We start from the raw sequence: 8,063 nt of genomic DNA on the forward strand, positions 1-8,063 counted from the left end.
TTCATAGGAAATAGAGACTTGGACTTGTTATTTTAAAAACCTTTAAAAGGAAGAAGAGCCGGGTGTGGTGGCTCACGCCTGTAATCCTATCACCTTGGGAGGCAGAGGTGGGCAAATCACCTGAGACCAGCCTGGCCAACATGGTAAAACCCTGGCTCTACTAAAAATACAAAAATTAACCAGGTATGGTGGCAGGCACTTGTAATTCCAGCTACTCAGGAGTCTGAGGCAAGAGAATTGCTTGAACCCAGAAGGCGGAGGTTGCAGCGACCCAAGAGTGCACCACTGCACTCCAGCCTGGGTGACAGAGCAAGACTCAGTCTCAAATAAATAAATCAACAAAAAGAAAAGGATACTAGATTTTTCCATGTACTAGGGTTAATTTGGCGGCTATGTGTTACATTAACATACCTTACAATAATTACATGCATTACATTACATTACATTTTTGTCCAAACAGTCTTATGAGAATATGTTTCACATGTCTATGTGTCCTGGTACGTTAAATTCCCCTTTCTTGCTCTTCTTTTTTAAAATTCACAGATGCACTTGGCTATTCTCACTCACTTATTTTCAAGGTATATTTGTAAGTGAATTTATAAAGATTCCAGAGGAAATTCATTTAGATCTTGTTTAAAATTACATATGACATAATATAGACAAAAATTATACCTTTATTGATATGGTTTGGCTGTGTCCCCACCCAAATCTCATCTTGAATTCCCACGTGTTGTGGGAGGGACCTGCTGGGAGGTAACTGAATCATGGGGACAAGTCTTTCCCATGCTGTTCTCATGATACTGATTAAGTCTCATGAGATCTGACAGTTTTATAAAGAGGAGTTTCCCTGTACAATCTCTCTCTCTCTTTGCCTGCTGCCATCCATGTAAGACATGACTTGCTCCTCCTTGCCTCCCTCCATGATTGTGAGGCTTTCCCATCCACGTGGAACTGTAAGTCCATTAAACCTCTTTCTTTTGTAAATTGCCCAGTCTCGGGTATGTCTTTATCAGCAGCATGAAAACAGACTAATACATTTATAATATTCAATTTCCATCCAGAAATTTATCTCTCATTTACTCAATTAAAAATCCTCTGTCAATTTTGAATGTCCTTTACCTAGTTCTCTTCTCTCTCTTGTTGAATTATGCATGCTGATAGGAAAGCTATTAGCCCAGAGGGAAAAGCAAGTGTTTTGTGTTCTGTATCATCACTACTTTAGGCAACATGATTGCTCAATATAGATTATTTTCCCAAATGTCAGAATGATGATTTATAAAGAAGTATTCTATGTATGTGGTGCCACCTCATTATCCAGCAGACGTTGTAGGAGAAAGTCTTTTTAAATTTCACAGACTAGGTATTATAACAATACAATCAATAAAAACAGCATGATAATTACCAGATGAGATGACTACATAGTAAAAATGTTATTTGAAACTAAAATTCAATAATATAAAGAACAAAGATTTTCTAGGGCCAGTTCGTATCTTATCATTCTTAAGAATGAATAAATAGAGAAAAGTGGCAGTAGAGAGTCATGCTTTTTAGAAAATAAAAATGCAGAGAATAAAAATGCTGCCCTTGCCAAAAATGTCTTCATTCCTTTAATTTCATGAATTAAAGAATCATTGCATTTCTTCCCTCATTATGCACCCAAATTAAACGTAGAGATAAACCTTTTAGGAAAAATGACCATCTAGAAATGAATTTGATATTTCCAGTAGAAATATGTGGTTTTATTTTTTTAATATTTTAAATTACAGGGAATTTTAATTGTCAACATTTTAGAAGCTCCAGCCTCACAGTCATCACCAGATATACTAACACCAGCCAATGACACGCCAAGTGCTTCACTAAATCTGACCCTCCCTGCCTTCACGGAAATGCACACTTAGAATTACAGGTTTGTATTTGTGGTTCCTGGCTTTTTTTTTTTTTCACTACTTTTTATATTAGAAAAGTCATTTTTTTTCCTAGACTGTGTTACTAAAAAGTTCAGATAAAGATAATCTGTAAAACATACAGCAGTTTTATGTTCTTCTTTTTTTTTTTTTTTTTTTTTTTTGAGATGGGGTCTTGCTCTGTAGCCCAGACTGGAGTGCAGTGGTGTGATATCAGCTCACTGCAACCTCTGCCTCCCAGGTTCAAGCGATTCTCCTGCCTCAGCCTCCAAAGTAGCTAGGATTATAGGCATGCACCACCACACCCAACTAAGTTTTGTATTTTTAGTAGAGACAAGGTTTCACCATGTTGGCCAGGCTGGTCTCGAACTCCTGATCTCAGATGATCCACTGGCCTTGGCCTCCCAGAGTGCTGAGATTACAGGTCTTGAACTCCTGATCTCAGGTGATCCACTGGCCTTGGCTTCCCAGAGTGCTGGGATTACAGGCGTGAGCCACCACACCCAGCCAATTTTATGTTCTATGAGGTGTAAAATTATTCATTATTGTTTGGTTTCACACACAAAGTATCCCAGCCAACAGTGTGAGGATTTTATGGCCCAGTTAAGAATGTTAAGAATTGGATAGAGATTCTAAAGATAATTCATTTCACTCTAATACGTATTTGTCAAAGAAGCTTTTACATCATTACATTTTTTTACATCTAGTTTAGGAAAGAGAAATTGTACATATCAGCCAGCCTCACCTATTCCCTACTCACAGAACTTGACTGTGGACCAGAGAGAGAGAGAGAATAAGAATGGGGCAACCACAATAGCAAATCATCCTTAAGAAACATTTATCAAATTATCCATCTCTGTTTAAAAATTAGAATAGCTGAGATATAGTGAAAGCTTGCAATGTGCCAGATACTAAGCCCATTGGCTTGACGATCTCATCCAATTCTCACAGAAACTTGATGAGCTAGGTGCTGTTAGTGCAAGTATTTTTCAGACGAGAACACAGGTCTTGCAGAGGACGGCTGGGAAGCAGAGCAGGTTACGGGGCTGTCATTGCAGAGCCAGCATCTGTACCTGGCTACAACACTCAGCCACACTCCAGCCCATAGTAGTAAGTTTTAAAAGCACCTCCAAAATCCTTTGCCACTCAGTCCATCATGAGGTGAAGCTTTGTCCCCTCACGTTGATGGCCAGACACACGGGGCACAGCAGAAGTGACTCGGGGCCTGTTGCTTTGGGAAATAGGGGTTTTCACCTCCTACTTCTAGAGTCATTTGCTGTTGAGATCCAGCCTCCATTCTGGGAGCCAGCTCGGGCTGCCTGTGTCTGAGCCATCTTGGAAGTGAACCCCTTTGAACCCAGCACCCTTGCTTGTGCCATGGAGCACACACAAGCTGCCATTTCTATCCCTGACCCAATGGCAGATTCCCGAGGAAATCAAATGAGTGGTGACTTCCAGCCACTAAGTTACCGTAGCAGTTAACTGACACACAACCGTTAGACTGTCTCCTAAAGCTGTGTTTAAAATAAAACTTTAAGCTGGTAGCGCCATAGAAATAACTGTTGACACGCCCCTGTTTTAGAACCAATGTCACTAGGCCATCTTATTTGCTATTCTTTTTTTTTCTGGAAACGTCATTAATAAGAAGCCACAGAACTCCGTGCTTCTTCCCTTGTCAGGACATCTCTTGTGGGAACTCAAGCCAATGTGCACGTAAGGCTCTCTCTCTAAACTAGAATGGTGAGGGTTTCATGTCTTGGGGATGTTGCCTTGCTGTTCCTGGGATGTTTCTGATGCAGCCACGGACGCACAGGGGTGCCCAGAATTCACAACTGAGGAGCACAATCCCAGTGAGACAGCAGGAGCTTTGCCGCAGTGGCATGGAGGTGACACTGGGAGGAGACACACACTGACCCTGGGCCCACGGCTCCTGTTAACAGCCTGGCCCCACCGCAGGACACAACAGTCTGTCCCAGGCTGGTGATGCCAGTGACGCCCCAAAGCGCCTGGGTAGGAGGGACTGTGGACACAGCCTGCCCATCCAGCAACTGTGCCGGCTGTTGCTCCACGCGCCTGCCCCCGCCCTGCTCGCCCTGCCTCTTTGAACGCCTGTTCCCACTGAGGCCTTTCAAAGGTGTCCCTCTCTGCAGTCTTCATTCCAGAGTTATGTGAGTCTCCCCAGGCTGTCCGTCCTGTCAGGGGTCCCCCCGCCGTGCCCCGCTTGTCTGATGACCTGCTCCGACACTCTTCTAAGCATGTTTTTGGCTTTAACATCTCTTTGGGCACCACATGTACAAGACAATAAGACCAAACTACAAGACCAAACTCAAATGCTGTGAGGAGGCAGCTGGGGAGCATCTGTAGGAGAAATAACTCGGTATCAGAGAGTGGGGAGTGGTAAGGCTTTGGTAGTTTGTTTATAATCAGAATTATTCAAGTTTATTATAACATCATCTAATAAAGCAAGTCTGGAGAAACTGATGTGGGGCAAAGAGCCTCATTTTGACCCATTCATAGTTCCTGAAACTTTGGCTTAAATCCATCCAACAAGAGTGGCACCCCAGTTTTGAAGTCATCACAGTGAGGAAAGATGGGGCTCTAACCTACAGAATTACCCACTCCATGTGGGCACAAACCAGAGGAAGCTTCCACACCTCGGCCTACCTGATGGCAGAGCATCTTTAAAATAAATGTCTTAATTCATAATAATGCCGGCATACTAATGTGGAAATTATGATTAAAATCATTCAAAGAACCAATCAGTCACCAGGCAAGCACACACAGACATGTAGATGTCTATTACCTTGGGGTTATGTCACCAGCCTTTTACAAACATCTCTCTCTCACACACACACACACACACACACACATCCCTTGCTAGAGTCTGCACCTTCTTCAAGTCGTCCCAAGAGAACAATGGGACTCATGCTCTTGACTGATTTGGGGGTGAACCAAGGAGAGAAGAAGCCTGCTTCATTAGCTAAAACCAAAAGAAGGGAGGGTACTATTTATACAATCAGCTCAGAAAATACCTCTGCCATCCCTCCATCAGTGATGTTTACTTCACCTGATTATTTTGGTTCGTTACCATAGTCTGGCTGGACTATAAACAACATAGTTATTTCTCACGGTTCTGGGGGAACCAAACCGCTGGGAAGTCCAAACTTTAGGCTCTTGGCAAACTTGGCGTCTAGTGAGAGTTTGGCCCCCCAGTTCATAGACAGTGACTGCTCACTGTGTACCCGCAAGGCAGAAGGGGTGAGGCAGCCATCTGGGGCCTGATGATATGGGCACTAATCCCAATCGGGGGCTCTGTCCCCATGATCGAATCACCTCTTAAATGGGGATTAAGATTTCAGCATGTGAATTTGGAGGGGAATGGGGCACAAACGTTGTCTATTGCACCATTTTTATTCATTTAAAAATGTTGAAAGAGGATTAAAAATAAGAATAAAAAACTCTCAGCCTAGAACATGCTATTTGCCAATGAGATTTTCTTTTTATTTTATTTTTAAAGATCAACACCACTTACTTTCCCAAGCTTATTTTGAAAGTTGACTTAACAGAAATAATAAGAGGCTTAAAATTTACAATTTCCTTTACCTAGAAATTCCATAAACAATCTAAAAGGCAAACAGAAAATTTGAGGAAAGTTTCCAACATATATGATAGGAAAAAGTTAACATTCTTAGACTATTAATGACTGACATTATTTGAAAAGGCACACACTTCAATAGCATAATGGGCAAAGAATATAAACAAGTAATTTAGAAAAAAAACCATATGGCCATAAAAAAAGAAAAAAAAAATATATATATATATATGAAATTATTTAGCCTCAATAGCATTCAAAGAACTATAACATACCAGATACTATTTTCACCCATCAAAAGTCAAATATTAAAAATAAGTTATAGTATCCAATGTTGTCCCATATATGAGGAAGTAAACAGCCTCCTACACTATTGGTGGAAAACAAATTAATACAACCTTTTTGTAAACTAGTTTGCTTATTCCTATTAAAAACCTTTAAAATAAGTACATCCTTTGGTCCAATAAGTTTACTTGGAAAGATTTATTATAATAATTATAGCTATACTCAAAGATTTAACTTAAATATGTTCATTGTTCATATCTGATCAAATATTTGTACAGTCTGCTGACCAGAATAATACATAGTATAACCCCATTTTTGTGGAAACAAATATTTATATGTATAGTTGACCCTTGAACAACACAGGTTTGAACTACTCTAGTCCACTTGTGTGTGGATTTTCCAATGAGTATATTGAAAACTTTTTCGGAGATTGTAACAATTTGAAAAACCTTACAGATGAGCTGCTTAGCCTAGAAATCCTGAAAAAATTAAGAAAAAGGTATGCCATGAATACATAAACTATATGTAGATACTAGTCTTATTTATATGTTAATCAGCTGTTTATGTTATCAGTAAGGCTTCCTGTCAGGAGTCAGCTATCAGTAGTTAAATTTTAGGGGAGTCAGAAGTCATATGTGAATTGTATTCGTCCGTTTTCACCCTGCTGATAAAGACATACTTGAGACTGGGAAGGAAAAGAGGTTTAATTGGACCTACAGTTTCATGTGGCTGGGGAGGCCTCAGAATCACAGCGGGAGGTGAAAGGCACTTCTTACATGGTGCTGGCAAGAGAAGATGAGAGAGAAGCAAAAGCAGAAACCCCTGATAAGCCCATCAGATCTCATGAGACTTATTCACTACCATGAGGACAGTATGGGGGAAACCACCCCAATGATTTAAATTATGTCCCACCAGGATACAATTCAAAATGAGATTTCGGTGGGGACACAGCCAAACCCTACATGAATATTTAACTGTGCGAGAGGTCAGTGCCTATAACGCTTGCATTGTTCAAGAGTCAACTGTATATAATATATAGTTAAAAAAATACATAAAAGTATACACAGCAAAGAGGTTACTCCGGAGTGGCGGAATTTTATATTATTTTAATTTTTTCTCTGTTAATCTATGTGGACTATTTTTCCTTTAATAATCATGTGCTATGCCCTTAGATGTATTTATTATGTGAAAAAAGATAGTTATTCCTTTATTACTAAAAATAAATGCTTCTAGAATAAATAAGTAAAAGTAATATAATTATTTGGTACAGATTTTTAATAAAATGATGTTGTTAAAGAATAAAAATTCTTACATATGCAAGGAAGAATCAGAATGTGTATAAACAAAAAAGCAATAGTCTTCATGTGTGATTATGAATTGTGAGATGTTTATTTTCTTCTTGTTCTCATACACACTGTCTAATTTCTCTGTAAGAATGTTGATTACTTTCTAAGAAAACATAGTTTAATTGGCACCTTGGGGTTGTGGTGAAACAGGCATCCTGATGCCAGTATAATTGGCTACAGCCTTTCTTAAAAACAATTTTCAAATTCCTTTCACTATCCTTAAAAGATGACAGTGTTTTACATAGTGATTCCATTCCTGTTGATCTATCTTAAGGATATAATCAGAATATTGACTCAAGACTGTTGTTTGTCCAGAATTCTTTCAAATTGAAAAAAAAAATTTAAAAAGAAAAGAATATCTAAATAAATAAAGTATATCAATATAATGAACTATTGTGCAATCATTAGAATGATTTCTAAGTGTTTTTTGCATAGTAACTTGTTATTGAACATTTAGTTTGAGTCATACGTTATATCAAAAGTTTCACCATGCATGAGTTCATTTGATTCTCTCAACAAACCTGTGAATTAATATTGTGACCATGATTAGTCACATGAGAAAACTGAGGATAAGAGAAAACTATAAGACTCTTATGTGACAAAATGTCTAAACAGAGTAACTATTTGAATCCAGCCCCTATGGATTTTACTACTACTATCTGGAAATGATAAAGCAAAATCAGACACTACCAGTGATTTATGCTAAGAGGAAAAAAAGTCATCACCTAAATTGTATCCTATTAAAATAGACATATAGGCATAGGAATAAATAGAGCAAAACATTCATAGACACAATCTGGGCATGGCAAGTTTTCAAATAATTTTTATTTTTTTAAAATTTTGTTCCTTTCTGTGTTTCTCAAATGTACTACAATGCACATGTATTATAAGAAGAAAAAAATAGACCGGGCACGGTGGCTCATGCCTGTAATCCCA

Source organism: Pan paniscus, chromosome 8, assembly GCF_029289425.2.
Source record: "Pan paniscus chromosome 8, NHGRI_mPanPan1-v2.0_pri, whole genome shotgun sequence".
NCBI classification, from domain to species: Eukaryota; Metazoa; Chordata; class Mammalia; order Primates; family Hominidae; genus Pan; species Pan paniscus.